The sequence below is a fragment of the Martes martes genome, assembly GCF_963455335.1.
Source record: "Martes martes genome assembly, chromosome: 6".
Lineage (NCBI taxonomy): Eukaryota > Metazoa > Chordata > Mammalia > Carnivora > Mustelidae > Martes > Martes martes.
Window position 1 is genome coordinate 125,755,246 of NC_137893.1, and position 16,347 is coordinate 125,771,592.

The 16,347-nt window shown below is 46.2% G+C and overlaps 1 protein-coding gene across 5 annotated transcripts in view; it reads right to left on the reverse strand.

The window, feature by feature from the left end:
- Positions 1 to 16,347, reverse strand: part of LOC308343964 (serpin B6-like) — a 49,988-nt gene that overhangs the window by 21,752 nt on the left and 11,889 nt on the right. Inside the window, exon 1 of one of the 5 annotated variants that reach the window (XM_080805233.1) lies at positions 681 to 851. The exons of 1 other annotated variant lie outside the window; for it this stretch is intronic. The gene's annotated coding sequence lies outside the window, so the exon portion shown is untranslated. Of the gene's footprint in view, positions 1 to 680; positions 852 to 1,018; positions 1,310 to 13,444; positions 13,549 to 13,683; positions 13,768 to 16,347 lie in introns of those variants that run through there. 3 more of the 5 variants (XM_080805234.1, XM_080805235.1, XM_080805231.1) reach the window with 3 other exon arrangements.

Genomic DNA, 16,347 nt, shown 5'->3' on the forward strand with positions numbered 1-16,347 from the left:
AGCTGTACAGACCCAAGGAGTAAGAGTGCCAACACTGACCCAGTTCCCCCCTAGCATCTAGGTATTTATTCCTGGCAGCATATGACTATTCATTTCCCATACTCCTCTTTTCTAAAACTGAACTTTATGGGGAGAAAGGGGGAAAGAAAATAACCTATGTGCCAATTTCGTCTAGCGCACAAGCCTGAAGTATGATGAAAATTTCTATCATGTCCTCTTAGCCCCTTAGACACCACATCTTGGAGTACTTTACCTGCGGGGAGTTTAACGAAAAAACACAGAAGTAACAATATCTGGAATGATGCTCACGAGTTATCTCAGCAGGCCTGAGGGTCCTGGAAAATGCTGCGGAATTTGCGAAGTCCCCGGACTACGGGGATGGTCAGGAAGACCAAGGTGCAGGTTCAGTGAACCAGAATCAGGCTGCCTCTCCCACGACCCCCGGCCTGCTCTAGGGCCTCCAGCCCCACTCTGGATTCCCAACGCCCGGCGCCCCGCGGGTCTGGGCCACAGGGCAGGTGGGGTCACCTGTGGCGGGGGACCGCGCGCGAGGTCACCTGTGGCCGCGGGACCCAGCGTGGCAGTTCCCCACGCTCAGCGCTGTCCCCATGCCCGCTGGCGCTTCCTCCACGGCTGGCGCGGGGCTGCGCGTCCGGCCTAGGCCTCCACGCACAACTCACCAAATGGCGTCACTGTCCTGGACAGCCGGACTCCTCCTGGGAACACGAACCCAAACGCCCACACCCCACCCCCGCCCAGCCAGAACTGCAAGGGCCACGGCCCCGCCCTCCCCACGCGTGACCGCGGCCCCGTGCGGCGACGCCTCTCCCCATGCGCGGCCACGCCCCGGTCCGCGCAAGTCCCCCCGACCCCGCCCCACCCCACCCCTGAGCGACGATGCCCGACCGCTCCCCTCGCGCCGGCCTCTCCACCCTGCGTCTCCCGCTCTGCTGGCCTGGGAGCGGAGGACAGACCCCCGTGTGGCAGGACGGGTCCCACGCCCACCCCGGCCAAGTACCTCAGAAGGTCGGCGCGGCGGTCTGTAGGGAAGGGAGTAGCTCCCGGCCTCAAATAGCCGCGCGGCCCGAGGGCGGGGCGAGTCCGGGGAAGCGAGCCAGCGCCGCCCACCCCTGGGATCGCGGAGCCGCAGCCGGGGCGCGGAGGAGGGCGGAGGAGGGCGGAGGAGGGAGAGGAGCGAGAGGAGCAGGTGTGCGCCAGGTACTCGTCTGCACTTTGACCGCCGCTCGGGAGCCCGCCCGTGCGCGGGCCGCGGGAGGGGCCGCGCCGCCTTTCTGGGCCTAGTTTCGTAGACCTCGCCCACTGGGCCGCCGGGCGAAGTAAATCAAAGCAAGGCGTGACCGTCCAGAGGTTTTTGGTCAGAGGGCCGCCCTGCGCAGCCAAGGCTTTGTGGAGACCGTGAATTATGTTCTCAGTGACCAGAAAAGTGCCAGTTCCTGGTACATGGGCATAAGTTGTACCGTGCAGGACAGAATTTTTTTTTTTTTTTTTTTAATCACAAGTAGGCAGAGAGGCAGGCACAGAGAGAGGAGGAAGCAGGCTCCCCGCTGAGCAGAGAGCCCGATGTGGGGCTCAATCCCAGAACCCTGAGACCATGACCTGAGCCGAAGGCAGAGGCTTGAACCCGCTGAGCCACCCAAGCGCCCCCAGAAATTTATTTTTTATGTATTTATTTTTTAAAGAGTGAGGTGGTGGGAGTGGGCAGAGGGAGAAAGAGAGAATCTTAAGCAGGCGCCATCTCAGGACCCCTGAGATCATGACCTGAACGCAAATCAGGAGTGGGATGCCAATCGACAGAGCCACCCAGATGGCCCAGGACAGAAATTTTTAAATGAACAAACTCTACGTGATCCTCTGGGTGTTCAAAGATTCCAGTAGTCTTCCGAACCATGTGAAATTACACTCCAGGGTACTGACAAATTAACCAAATGCATAGGAAATCCACGTTTGCCATCTTGGAGCAGTGTTGGAGAATGGAAAAGGCTCAGGTGACAGATGGAGGGGAAAATGTTCGCCACGTTTTAAAAACAAGGTCAGGGGGCGCCTGGGTGGCTCAGTGGGTTGAAGCCTCTGCCTTCGGCTTGGGTCATGATCCCAGGGTCCTGGGATCCAGCCCCGCATTGGGCTCTCTGCTCAGCAGGGAGCCTGCTTCCTCCTCTCTCTGCCTGTCTGTGATCTTTGTCTGTAGGATAAATAAATAAATAAATAAATAAATAAATAAATAAATAAAAACAAGGTCAGTTTTGGAAACTTCAAGACTATTTTGTGCTTCCTCCATCCTTACCCTAGGCCCAGAGTTCTCACCCTACACACCATTAACATCGGAGCTGGATAATTCTTGGTTGTGCTCCCACACCGCAGAATGCTTAACAGCATCCCTGGCCTCTCTAGACACTACAGGGCAGTAGCCGTAGCCGACCCCACCATCCCTATCCCAGTTGTGACTGTTTTGATTTTATTTTTGTAGTGAAACATAAAGGAATACCCAGAGGTATCACTCCACCTTTATCCTCCCTGTTCCTTTTCAACCCAGTTTTACCGGCTTCAGATTTGTCTTTCCAGCTCGCCTTTTTGCAAACATGTATGTGCGTGTGCACTTATCAGAAAGGCGGCATTCTGTTACCTATCCTTTATCTATCAATAGTTCTGCAACTTTTTTTTTTTCACTTAACAAACTTTGGAGATCTCTGTATTTGCTACAGAGAGATCCTTATTCCTTTTCATGGCTACATCGAGTATTTCATCGTGTCACCGATGGTCATTTTGGTTGTTTCCAGTCTTATGTCATTACAAATAATGCCACCAATAACCTAGTGCTGTGCTTCTCAAACTTAAATGCACATGTGAACAATCTGGAGTATTGTTAAAATGTGGATTCTGATTCAGCAGGACCTGAGATACAGCATTTCTAACAAGCTCCCAGGTAGCTGAGGCCGCTGTCCCATAGACCACACTTTCAGTGGCAGGAGATTAGTGTAAATACTGTTTTGTATTAGTAGAGAAATATCCATTAATCCAGATTCCTAGATATGGGATTGCTAGGTCAAAGGACAAATACACATATTTTTGTTATTGTCCAATTCCTCTCACTGGGATTGTATCCTTTTTGTCCTCTCACCAGCTATATCTGAACACTAATTCATCTTTGGATACTTGGTTATCTTTGGGTTTTTACCAATCTGATAGGGGAGAAACAGTATCCCATGTCATTTTAATTACTATTTCCTTTATTATGAGTGAGGTTGAACATCTCTTCGTATGTTTAAAAGCATTGCCTGAGGACACCTGGGTGGTTCAGTTGGTTAAAACATCCCACTCTTGATAATGGCTCAAGTAATGATCTCGGGGTCATGAGATGGAGCTCTGTGTGGGGCTTAAGAGTCTCTCCCTTAGGGGTGCCTTGGTGGCTTAGTGGGTTAAAGCCTCTGCCTTCCGCTCAGGTCATGATCCCAGAGTCCTGGGATGGAGCCCTGCTCATCATCGGGCTCTCTGCTCAGCAGGGAGCCTGCTTCCTCCTCTCTCTGACTGCTTCTCTGCCTACTTGTGATCTCTCTCTCTGTCAAATAAATAAATAAAATCTTGAAAAAAAAAAAGCTTCTCTCCCTTGTCCCCTACCCCCACTCTTATGTATATGCATGCTCTTGCTCTCTGCTCATGACTTTTGTTCATTTTTTTTTCAATTGTTTGGTCTTTCTCTTCTTGGTTCTTAGGTGCTCTTTATTTTTTTTTTTTTTTAAGATTTATTTATTTATTTATTTGTCAGAGAGAGAGAGAGGAGCGAGAGTGAGCACAAGCAGACAGAGTGGCAGGCAGAGGGAGAAGCAGGCTCCCTGCCGAGCAAGGAGCCCGATGTGGGACTCGATCCCAGGACGCTGGGATCATGACCTGAGCCGAAGGCAGCTGCTTAACCAACTGAGCCACCCAGGCGTCCCCTTAGGTGCTCTTTATATAGTAGCATTAGACCTCTCTGATATAAAGTTGCAAATATTTTATCCCAGCTTCTCGTCTGTTTCCTAACTTTATTTCTGGTGGTTTTAGCATACTTGTTTGTTTTTCAGGTAGTCAAAATTTAATGATTTTTTCCTTTACTGCTTCTAGATTTTTGCGTCATAGTTAGAAAGTCTTTCTCTAGATTTTACAGTTCACCAATATTTTCTTCCAGTATTTGTATAGTTTCATTTCAGCCCCAAGTAATGGCTGGAGGAAGAGAGAGCAGTGAAGATAGAAGGCAAGAGTATTCCAGTGCATGTGCGGAAGGCCACCCCCACAGTTGTTGCTCAGTGGTACTCAATGATTCACTGGTGTCTAATGTTTAGAAAATTCAGTTCAAATACAACAATGTTGTCAACAAAAAAGATCTGATTCCAGAGAATGTCTTTTCTTTCCAATCCCATTTTAACTGGCGTCTGTTGTTAACCCTGACTGAAAACATGACTCTGACACTTGGCAATAGCGTGGCATTTTATTTCCCCAAAATTCCCTGGATGGGGGATTGGTTCAATTTCCATTTCAAGAGACTTTGGCACTCCTTATAAAATAAAAGTAAACAGAACCCTTTAGGTGTTTATAAAGCAGTCTGAATTCACAACCAGTAAATTGGAAATAAAGATTAACCAAGAGTCTTGATCACGATACTACACTCAGTTCATTTTACTAATGAATTTGGGACTCTTACAGGTAAATATTTTGCTGTGTTTTATTTTTGAAAACAATCCTCCTTTTAAATGTTGGAAAACCCAGTCAAAAATCATGTGGCAACCTGTATTCAGCTCATTTAACACAAGTTGGTTTTGACATGAGTGTACAGCACAGTAACTCACCCGTGAGCAATCAAAGAACAGTAACTGAAACATCATCCTGAATAAGTGCATTCTATTCTGCTGACATTTCAACCCTAACACAAAAGGAGAAGAAAGGAGGGGCGCCTGGGTGGCTCAGATGGTTAAGCGTCTGCCTTCAGCTCGGGTCATGATCCCAGGGTCCTGGGATCAAGCCTTGAGCCCCACATCAAGCCCACATCAAGCCCACATCAAGCCCCCTGCTCAGCAGGAGTCTGCTTCTCCCTCTTGCCCTGCTTGTGTGCTTCTCTCTCTCTTTAAGAAATAAAATATTAAAAAAAAAAAGGGGAGAAAAAAGGAAACTCCTCTCATAATTGGAACCCGTGACCATGACATTTATGTTATGTAATATTGTTCTCTCTATATATTTTCAGTGCTATGTGGACTAACTGGAACTAAATTCCATAAAACTGGTAGAGCATTTCTACCTTGACCTCAGTGGTAGTGATGGGTTTGTACTGATTTAGCCATGCCTTTTAAAAATCAGATTACAGTAAAGGAGCCAAGCAAGACTAAGCATCTAAATAGTCACCTGGGGCCTTAAATAAGTTTAAAAACAAACAAACAAAAAAATCACCCCAATAGATTGAACCATCCCTGATTAGGTCAATTGCTTAGCAAACCCAACTTAATTAAATAGATATTTACCACACATCTGCAGTGCAAAACTCGGAGACTGGCCCAGAACTAGAACCTCTGCCTTCCCAGAAAGCACATAACATAAGTTCCCAGGCAATCATCTAACCTCTATTTGGTTTTCCTTACAGATAGTAAACACTGCAAGGTTTCCTAGGAACATAAAAGTTATTCGAATGGCATGGCAATGGCCCGTTAGTAACATCACAATACTTAATAGTTCCTCATATCTAACGTTCTTTCAAAGAAAGTGTAGCAGCCTCTCCCAGAGATTCATTTGAGAGACCTGTTCAGGTCATAGTTCACTTCTGAAAGACAGACCAGGTTGGCAGGGGAGAACAGAGGTCATGAACATGGAGAGTGTTGTTGGAAGGTCGACCCCTGCTAAGGACAAAATGTAACCTTGTCTTCTGCCAGTGAAAACCATCAAAGAGGCCCAAAAAATAACACCCTGAAATCAAAACTATAATGAGATATTACCTCACCCCTGTCAGAATGGCTTAAATCAACAACACAAGAAACAACACGCGTTGGAGAGGATGTGGAGAAAAAGGAACTCTCTTACACCATTGGTGGGAATGCAAACTGGTGCAGCCACTGTGGAAAACAGTATGGAGGTTCCTCAAAAAGTTAAGAATAAAACTACCCTACAATTCAAAAATCGTACTACTGGGTATTTACCCGAAGAATAGAAAAACACTAATTCAAAGGGATCCATGCACCCCTGTGTTTATAGCCCCATTATTTACAATTGCCAAGATATGGAAGCAGCCCAAGTGTCCCATCTATTGATGAATGGAATAAAACGATGTCGTATATACACAATGGAATATTACTCAGCCATAAAAAGAATGAAATCTTGCCATTTGCAATGACATGGATGGAACTAGAGAGTATTACACTGAGCAAAATAAGCCAGAGAAAGACAAATACCATATGATTTCACTCCTTTGTGGAATGTAAGAAACAAAACAAAGGAAAAAGAGAGACACAAGAATCTAGAGAATAAACTGATGGTCACCAGAGGGGAGGTGGGTGGGGGATGGGTGAAATAGGTGATGGGGATTAAAGAATGCACCTGTTGTGATGGACACCGGGTGTTGCATGGAAGTGTTGAATCACTATATTGAGCACCTGAAACTAATATAGCACTATATGCTAACTAACTGGAATGAAAATATAAACTTAAAAAACGTAAAATAAGACGTTGCCCAAAGTGGCAAAATGTGAGCAGCAGAGATCCAATGAGTCAGCCGGCAGTGGGTGAACAAAGGCAGTGCACTCCCTTCTCTGGGAGGTGGTGACCCCCTTACCCAGGAGAAAAACATTTGGAAAACTGAGGTGAAGTCTTGATTTTTTCTACTCCAGAGAAACTTCTGGAATAATATCTAAGGAGCTGAGAGGCAGATGCCAGGCTTCTCTGCGTTTTCCCTTTAAGGAAAGTTTGGGGAGTATCCAGGACTGAATCCCCCAACCCAGCTTGTGAGTGCTGGAGTGCTGATCTAACTGCGGGGGGGGGGGGGGGGGGAACCTACCTGCCTTCTTTCCTTGATACGTTAGCAGAGGCTTGGGCTCCAACACTGAGAAGATTCTTTATCCCTCTCACTTTCCTTCCCTAAAATGTGATCATAGTCCTGCAACTGAGGTAAACCCATGGTCCTTCAAAATAGACCTGACATTGACTTTCTTTGTTCTTACTTGAATTCTTGGGAAAACCCAGCATAGATTTGCCTCTTCCGCTTCCACAATTAAAAGAACTCATTTATGAGGGTAAAGGGCTGAGAGATGCAAACAGGCAGTTCTCTCCTGTGCTACTTGACAGTTTTCCATCACACCATGTTATAACTGAGGAAAAAGTGACTTTTTCTTTTTAGCCACGTACTACTTTTCACATTCAGATGCCTGTATTTTGTAAATCCTCCCCCAGCAGATTAACACCCTCTAAGTCCCACTAGATAGAAGAGCTGGAAAACCCCAAACTTCATGTATTAAACATTCCTTATACTGAGACTCCTACTGGGCACTAAAGCTGTGGGAGGTGACTGATTATAAAAAGGTTACAGTCCTCCTGGAACCGACCTCCTGGAGTTATCAAAACGAGGAAGAGCTGGAGACTAGTTCAGCCGAGGCAGGAAAGCAAGCAAGCAACACTTCTAAACAATCAGATGTAACCGAAATAAAATGTGTTTAGGGGTGCCTGGGTGACTCAGGCGAAGGCAGGGGCTTTAACCCACTGAGGCACCCAGGCATCCCTAAATCATGCTCTCTTATTTAAAATCTGAGTTAAATCAAGAGAATCTTATTACTCTGGAGATTTTGTTAATATTCATGATCATATGATTTTAAGAAATAGCTAAATAACTGAATAGAGGTTCCTCTCTCTCCCTCTCTGTCTTACTTCCCCCCCTCCCTTTCTTTGTTCCTCAGGAGAGAAGCTTATCTTCTTATACCGTCTGGAATTGCTTGGATGATCCATTTCAGAATGCAAATGAAAAGAAAGGTGAATAGGAACACTTTGCCCTGGAATAAGGTGCCCCTGGGTCTGGGCCACCTTGCCCCGAGGTCCAGGTCATTGCTGAAGGGAGCCTGATGGATTTGCATGAGAAGCCTAAGGAAACCTGTTTCCTCAAATACCAGGCTAGAGAGACTTAGTGTGGTTAGCCAGAGAAGTCCCTGTTAGGGCCTGTGCTATTGAAGCTCCTAAACTTTTTTTTTTAAAGGCAAGCAAACAAAGACAGTGGAGAGCAGAGCTCAACAGTTATGAGTGTAATTCTAGACAGCCTGTGGCTTGTGCCAAAAGGTGTGAAATTCCCCTCTAGACCTGTCACCTGTCACAGGGCGTGCCTGGGGAGACGGGCCAAAACCAGATCTTATATTACTGAGCAGTGACCTTGGAAACTCAGAAGAGTGTCTTCTTGGCCACGCTTAGGGCTCAAGGGGTGAGAGACTCATGAGAATGGACCAGATTTTGCACAAATGGCAGTGATGAAGTTCTAGAACCTAGGTGAGGTTCGGTGGGGTGAGGTCTGGAGCTGATGACCAAGAAAGAATTCTTGAGACATCTTTGGTGCCAAATGGTGGCTTATTAAAGCACGGGGACAGGACCCGTGGGCAGAAAGAGCTGCTGCCCCGGGGATGTGAGGAGTGGTCTATTCTATACTTGTAAGTTGGGAAGGGGTTAGGGATGGCGTAAGTCTCTAAGGAATTTTGGAAGCAAGGTTTCTAGGACCTTGAGGGGCTAGCTATTGTTTGGGAGAAAGGTTATTTATTACCAGTAATAAAATCCTTCTCCTGAGACCCTTTAGATGTGTATCAGTGGGTCATATGCTTGGGAATGATTGTCGACACTATTTTGGAGGTTTAGAGATAAAGTTTCCTAAAGGAATTGTTAAAGTAGACTTACAGGATCCTGGTTGGGGGTAGGGGGTTGGTCAGGCTAAGATTGCCCTTTGCCCTTAGCAAAGCCTTAAGGTGGAGGTCACTCTGCCTGTTTTAAGGGCTTGTCAGTAGGTAAGGAAATTTAATGATTTTCTTCTGCCTCTGTTTCCCACATCAGCAGGAGACTTCATTTCAAAACGCAAGTTTGGGTATCATAGAGCAAAAGCAAGAAGGGACACAAGATATGCATTTTCATTACTCCTACTTGGTGAAAGGTGGTCAGAACATTTTCATTCTTTTTAAACAAGGACAAGCAGTCCCATCACTTTCTAGGTGCCCATCAGCCTCGAGCTGGAGAACCTCAATCCCTCACGAGGAAGTTGACTATTTGCTGAGCCCAGGCTGAGGGAGGAGCTCTGTTACCTCAGCCCTACTGTGTGACGTACATACTTTCTCCCAAGGCCATTGCAAATTCCAAAGGCAGTATAAGATCCTGACTGTGAAGAGTTCTTATCCTATGACTTATCTAAAAAACATGATGAGCAAAGACTTTTAGACCACTTGTGATGGTATTCTCTGATGACTTAATGTTTGCTCATCAGCCTTAATAACTTTATTATATGAACTATTTGGCGTTCACAAAATGGTAAATGATGTCCTAACTGGTGCAATGACTAATTATTTCATTCACTCCATAAACTTTTATTGAGTACCTACTATAGGTCAGGAGCTACACTAAGGTAATATGATGATATGATGGCAATATGATGATAGAAGCAAGGTCCCTGACCTCAAGATATCAAACAGATACTGTGAGATAATAGAAAACATATATATTGGTCTGCCCCCTGCTCCTGACAGGGAACCTCCTGAAACATTTGTAATTTCCTAAGTGATAAGAACACAAGGAACATCTTTTGTTCTCATTGTTGGTCATTGACTCTGGTTATTGACATATGGCTTCTGAAACTCTTGTAATTTCCTGGGTAATAGTGGTGTCTTTTTCTAATGGGGCAACTCTAGGTGGGGTCCTGGATGGCTCCTGGATGAGAGCTGGTCACTGGAAGGACCAAGCCATGATTAGAAACTTGGAATTTTTAGCTCCACCCCCCCATCCTCTTGAGAAGGGAGAAGGGCTGAAAGTGGAGTTAATGACAGATCGCTACAAAATGAAGCCCCCACAAACATCCCAGCAAGATGGGGTTTGGGGAGGTACTACATAGGTGAACATACCCACACTGGGAGGGTGTTGCTCCCCACCCCCACCCCAAAAGGACAGAAGCTCCTGAACTCAGGACCCTCCCAGACCTTGCCCTATGTATCTTTTATTTTAAGATTTTATTTATTTGAGAGAGAGATAGAGAGAAGGATCATGAGTAGAGGGGGAAGGGGAGAGGGAGAAACAGACTCTCTGCTGAGCAGGAAGCCTGATCTGGGGCTGATGCCGGGACTCATTCCCAGGACCCGGAGATCATGACCTGAGCTGAAGGCAAACACTTAACTAACAAACTGAACTACCCAAAACGCCCCCATATCTGTTCATCTGTATCTTTTATCTTTCTTTTAATAAACTGGTAAATGTGTTTCCTTGAGTTCTGTGAGTCATTTTAACAAATTAATCAAACCAGGGCAGGCTTGGGGGGGTAGGGTGGGGGGGCATCATGGGAACCTCCCATCCTAAGCCAAACTGGACAGGAACCTCCCATCCTAAGCCAAACCTGGGAATCTATTACCTGCAACTGGCATCTGAAGTTGAGGGGGGTGAGAGGCAGTCTTGTGGGACAGAGCCCCTAACCTGTGGGGCCTAACATGATCTCCAGGTAGAATGTGCTAGAATTGTGTTAAATTATAGGACTTCAGCTGGTGCTGTGGAGAACTGCTGGTGTAGGAAATCCCCCACATACATTTGGTGACCAGAAGGATCAGAAGTGAAGAGTTTTTTGTGAGTAGTAAAGGAGACGCACAAGAGAAACACAGGAGGGGGAAAGGACTGGGGTTTTTCTCTAATCAAGAGGAAGACTGGGGACGCCTGGGTGGCTCAGTTGGTTAAGCGGCTGCCTTCGGCTCAGGTCGTGATCCCAGCGTCCTGGGATCGAGTCCCGCATCGGGCTCCTTGCTCGGCAGGGAGCCTGCTTCTCCCTCTGCCTCTGCCTGTCTCTCTGTCTGCCTGTGCTCACTCTCTCTGACAAATAAATAAATAAATAAATTAATTAAAAAAAAAAAAAAAGAGGAAGACTGGACTGAGGTTTTTCCTAATACAGATATGCAAACAAGTGAAGCAGGATGTGGTATGTGCTATAACGGCCTTAAGTATAAGGGGCAAGAAAAAGCAGGAGCAGCAATAAGGGGTCTGGCTGGAGGAATCAAGAAAGGTGTCACGCACTCCATAGCACTTGAGCGGAGATCTGCAGAATCAGGCTGAGTTAAGTAGGGGACAGTATTCCAAACTGGGAGACAGGGAAACTTGCAAAAATATGCATGTTGGCGGAAGTAATTAACTACTCCAGTATCACCAAATACGAGGCAGTTTTGACTAGACAGGGCTTTATATGTCACACCAATAAATTTTGATTTTAATTCATAGGCTGCGGAGAGTCTCCAAAGAATTCTGAACTGTGGGACACATAAGCAGACTTATGTCCTGGGAAGATTGTTTTTCAGGAACGTGGAGAAGTGGGATGGGAACAAGACTGATGTGTCAGCGGCAGTCCTTGAAATGAAAGACCCCAATCAGTGGGGGTGGGCGGATGGAAGTATTAAAAAAGAAAAATTCAACTGAGTAAACTTGAAGATCTAATTGGCTTTATTAAATGATTCCTCACTCAGGCAGTCTCTCATCTAGCAAGTAGAGAGGTACTCTGAGGAGTTGGACAAAATGGAAAGTTTTTATAGGAAGGAGGGTGGGAAAAGTTAGAAGCAAAAGGAAAAGATTGTTCCAGGCAGGTTCTCATTTCCTGAGAGGGGAAAGCAGGGGGTTTTATCAGATTATCTCATCTTCCTTCAGGGGAATGGAGAGGGCCAAGTGATAGACTCACTGACCCCCATCAGAAAATTCCTGACTGACCAATTAAGACTATGTTGCTGGAGGAGGTTGGAATTGCGATTGGATTCGGTATTAAGCTCTGGTTTGGAGACTCAGCCTGGACTAAGTAACACCATTTGGGGCCTGTGGTTTTCTTTTTAACAGAAAGAAAAGTGGTTCAGGAAGAAGGTAGGATGGGACCTGGGGGTTGTCAGGTAGGTAGCTAAGGAAGGAGGAATCTAGCTGACTTTCAGATCACTGACTTGGACCAGTGGGTGAATGACAATGACCAGGCATGAGACTGGAAGATTGGAAACAGAAAGACAAATGGCTTTGGAGAACGGAATGAATTTTGGTTTTGTGAGGGCAAGGATGAGGTTCCATGGAAGGCTCGGGTGAGATGTCTAGGCACCAGCCGTCAACGTGGGGGTCATCAGCAAATGGATAAGGTGAAGTTACCGACTGGAGAGGTTGGCCAGGGAGAGCGTCATCCAACCCTCAGGAATGCCAAATATATAAGGATGAACTGAGGAAACGAAGAGCCGGGAAAAGACAAGGAGAAGCCAGGGAGGCATGAAGAATCTGGAAAGAGAATGGTTAACAACAAACAAAAGAGAATAGAGTTTTAAAGAAGGAAGCTAGCCCTGCGCGGTTGAGTGGCAGTGTCATCGTCAGAATTGAGTACGTGTAGGATCTGATGGAGACCCTAATGGCTGCAGAGGTGTGGACGGATTGGACTGATGATTCCAGTGGGCTGGGTGGGGAGGAAGCTGAGCTGGGTGCTGATATCCTCAGCGGTGGGGAAATGGGGCCAGAAAGGAGGGTAGAGGTTGGTGATACCCAGTGGCTTGGGAGGGGTCCCTCGGGTTCTACCCCAGCCTGAGCGGGAGGGATCAGAACCTTCGGCGTCGCAAGAAATGCTGCAAGGAAGGCGAGGCTGGAGAGGTTGGGGACACGGCAGTTCCGGGTAACCAAGAAAGCAAGCAGGTGAGTGGGGCGCCTGGGTAGCTCAGTGGGTTAAAGCCGCTGTCTTGGGCTCAGGTCATGAGCCCAGCGTCCTAGGATCGAGCCCCCGCATCGGGCTCTCTGCTCAGCAGGGAGCCTGCTTCCTCCCTTCTCTCTCGGCCTGCCTCTCTGCCTACTTGTGATCTGTCTGTCAAATAAATGAATAAAATCTTTAAAAAAGAAAGAAAGAAACAAAGAAACAAAGAGAGAGAGAGAGAGAGAGAGAGAGAGAAAGAAAGCAAGCCGGTGAGTCAGAGACGAGTCACCTTGAGCCGCGCTTAAGTCACGATGCTCCCGGAAATAGAGGGGAGGCAGGCTGGGGAGGGTTCGCGTCCCGCCTAGGAGCTCAGCAGGACTGGGCGATTACGGAGCTCGGAGCCCGGAAAGTTGCAGGCACCGCCCGGGGCCCATGGAGCCAGCCCGGGCTAAGGAGTGACGGGACTCCAGGCGCTCCGCGCGGCTCCTCTCCCGCCCGAGAACCGGGCGCGGGGTGTGTGCCGCCGGGGACCAGCAAGAGGCAGGCCTGCCGCCCACTCCTGAGACTTACCTACCTCCCCGCCAAGCCTCTGGCACCCGCTGCGCCCTTGACGCCCTGCCCCCCGGCCCCGGCTCGCTTCCTGGAGGCCGCACCCCGCGATCTCCACCGCGCTGCGATCTGCCAGCCAAGCCCCCCGCGCCCCAGTTTGCCGCATCTGGGAGGAGCCGGCGACACCGTGGCGGGACCGGGGGACGCGTCCCGGCGCCGGGGCAGCAGGGCGTGAAAGGGGATCGCTTGGGGTGACTCACCTGGGGCCGAGGCTTGGTAGAGGAGGGTCAAGTGACACTTGATAAACCCTGCGGAGGCCCGTTAGTTTCTACCACAGCGCCCTCTTTACTTCCTTCACAGCACTAGCCACTGTCTGTAAGGAGTTGTACTGTCTCATTCTTAGTTTCCATCAGAAGGTGATTTCCAGGAGAGGCGGCCAGATCTCCTGAATTCCCCCACTGGCTGCAACAGCGCCAGACTCGCGGCGGCGCATCGGCCAGGGGAGGAGGGGAGGCTGGAAGACCCGGGGTTAGAGGAAGAGACTGGCGTTCAGAGTGAGCAGAGCTGGGCGCAGCACCTACTTGGGCTGGGGACAGCGTGGGGTACTGTCATTGACTGTGTCCCCGGTCGAGCTAAGGGGGAGGCTCATCACATTACATTGGACCTCCGGTCCACCTTGATGCCACTGGGACCTCTGCCAGAATCCCCTGGCTTTGCCATGGTCACGTCCTGTGTAATTGTATAAAATGTCTGGGCAGGAGTGTCTCCATTTTGAAGCTTGATTTCCTTTCTGACTAATCATCTGGAACTGTGCCAGAAGCGGGCATTGTTTTACAAGCAGTTGCTCATAAAATCCAACAGGATCACTGGCATTCGGACCATAAAACTGTTAATAGGAACTGTATGAAGACATAAAAGTTAACTAACGCATACCAGGTAAAGCTCCTTTGATAGCACCAATAAAAGAGTAGATTAGATGTTTATCAAAATTAGCACCGAATTAAGATTTTTTTGTCTTCTTTTCCTCTAAATCATATAATGGTGCCTTCTTTCTTTCGCATAAAAACCCCTCGCCTTCCCACAGGAAAGGGACACTTTTCTGGTTACTCCAGAATCTATGCTCCCCAAATTGCATAAGACCCCAAATAAGGGTCTTCGTTCTGTTTTAGTTTAACTCCTTTTCTCAGTAGACAGCCCATAGACCATCAGAGCCTCACCAAGTCCCACAGCCACTGGGACAGAGTTTGCTCATAGAAGTCCTGAGGCCCAGCTTTCTGTTGTCACTCTAATTTTTAGTTTGATATTTGAGATCTTATTGACACTTAGATCATTTTTGCAGCACTTTCCAAAACAATCACAAGGTATAAATAATTTAACTTCAACCCCAAAGTAGAGTTTATTTATGGGAAAAAAAAACCAACAGTAAGTTTGGTTTTCTTGAAATGACATGTTTGTATCATCGTGTGTAAATCTACAGATCCAAGCAGCTCAAAGAACTCCAAGTTGGGATGCAAAGAGATCTACATTGAAACACATTATTATCAAACTGGTTATAAGACAAAGAGAAAATCTTAAAGGCAGCAAAAGAGATCCAACTCTTCACGTACAAAGGCGACTTGGTAAGATTAATAACGAGTTTCTCTAAGGAGAAACTCGTTATTAATGGAGGCCCAATGACTGTGGGATGACATATTTAAAGTGCTGGAAGAAAAACTGTCAATCAAGAATTCTATACTCAGCACAACGTTTCTTCAAAACTGAGGGAGAAATTAAGATACTCCCAGATAAACAGAATCTGAGGAGTATTTGTTACCACTAGACCTGCCATACTAGCAATGTTAAAGGGAGTCCAATTTGAAACAAAATGACATCAGGCAGTAGTAACTCAAAGCTGTATGAACAGAAATCTCCAGTAAAGGTGAATACATGGGAAATATAGAAGCCAGCATTGTTGTATTGTTGTTTCGTGATTATGCTTTTTTATTTCCAAATGCTCAAAAAACAAATGTATAAAACAGAAATCTATGTTATTAGGCAAAAAATATAGAGAGATGCGATTTGTGATGATAATATAAGGAAAAGAACAGAACTGTATAGAACTGTGTAGAGAAGAGTTTAACTACTGAAATTAAGTTCGTATCAATTCAAATTAGGCTGTTATAAATTAGGATATTAAATGTAATCTCCATGGTAACAATATAGTATCTAAAGAATATATACAAAAGGAAACGAGATGGGAATCAAAATGATTCATTAAAAAAACAACTAAATGCAGAAGAAGAGAATACTGGAGGAAATGAGAGACAAAGGCCTACAGAAAACAAACAGCCAAATGGCAGAAATAAGTCTTTCCACATCAGTAATTACTTTGAATGTTAATAGATTAGAGTCTCTAATAAAAGGCAGAGATTGGCAGATTAGATTAGTAAAACGTGATCCAACTGAAACTCAACCTATATACAAATATGCAAATAGACTGAAAGTGAAAGGATGGAGAAAGATATTCCATGGAAAATGTAATCCACAGAGAATTGTGGTAGCTATACTAACATGAGACAAATAGACTTTAAGTCAAGAACGGTACCAAGACAAAGAAAGCATTATATGTTGGTAAAAGTTTCAAGACAGCAAGAAGATACAACAATTTAAAACATTTGCACACCTAAAAAAAGACCCTCAAAGTGTTAGAGGTCAAAAATGACGTAATTTAAAGGAGGAATAGATTATTGTATATTAATAGTTAAGAGACTTTAATACTCCACTTTAAAAAACAAATGGAACACCTACACAGAAGATGAATAAGGGAGTAGGGAACATGAAAAAAAAAAACTATAAACCAACTAGACCTACCAGACGTGCTACACTGAACAACAGCAAAATACATATTCTCCAGGACAGGCCGTATTTTAGGGCACAAAGCAAGT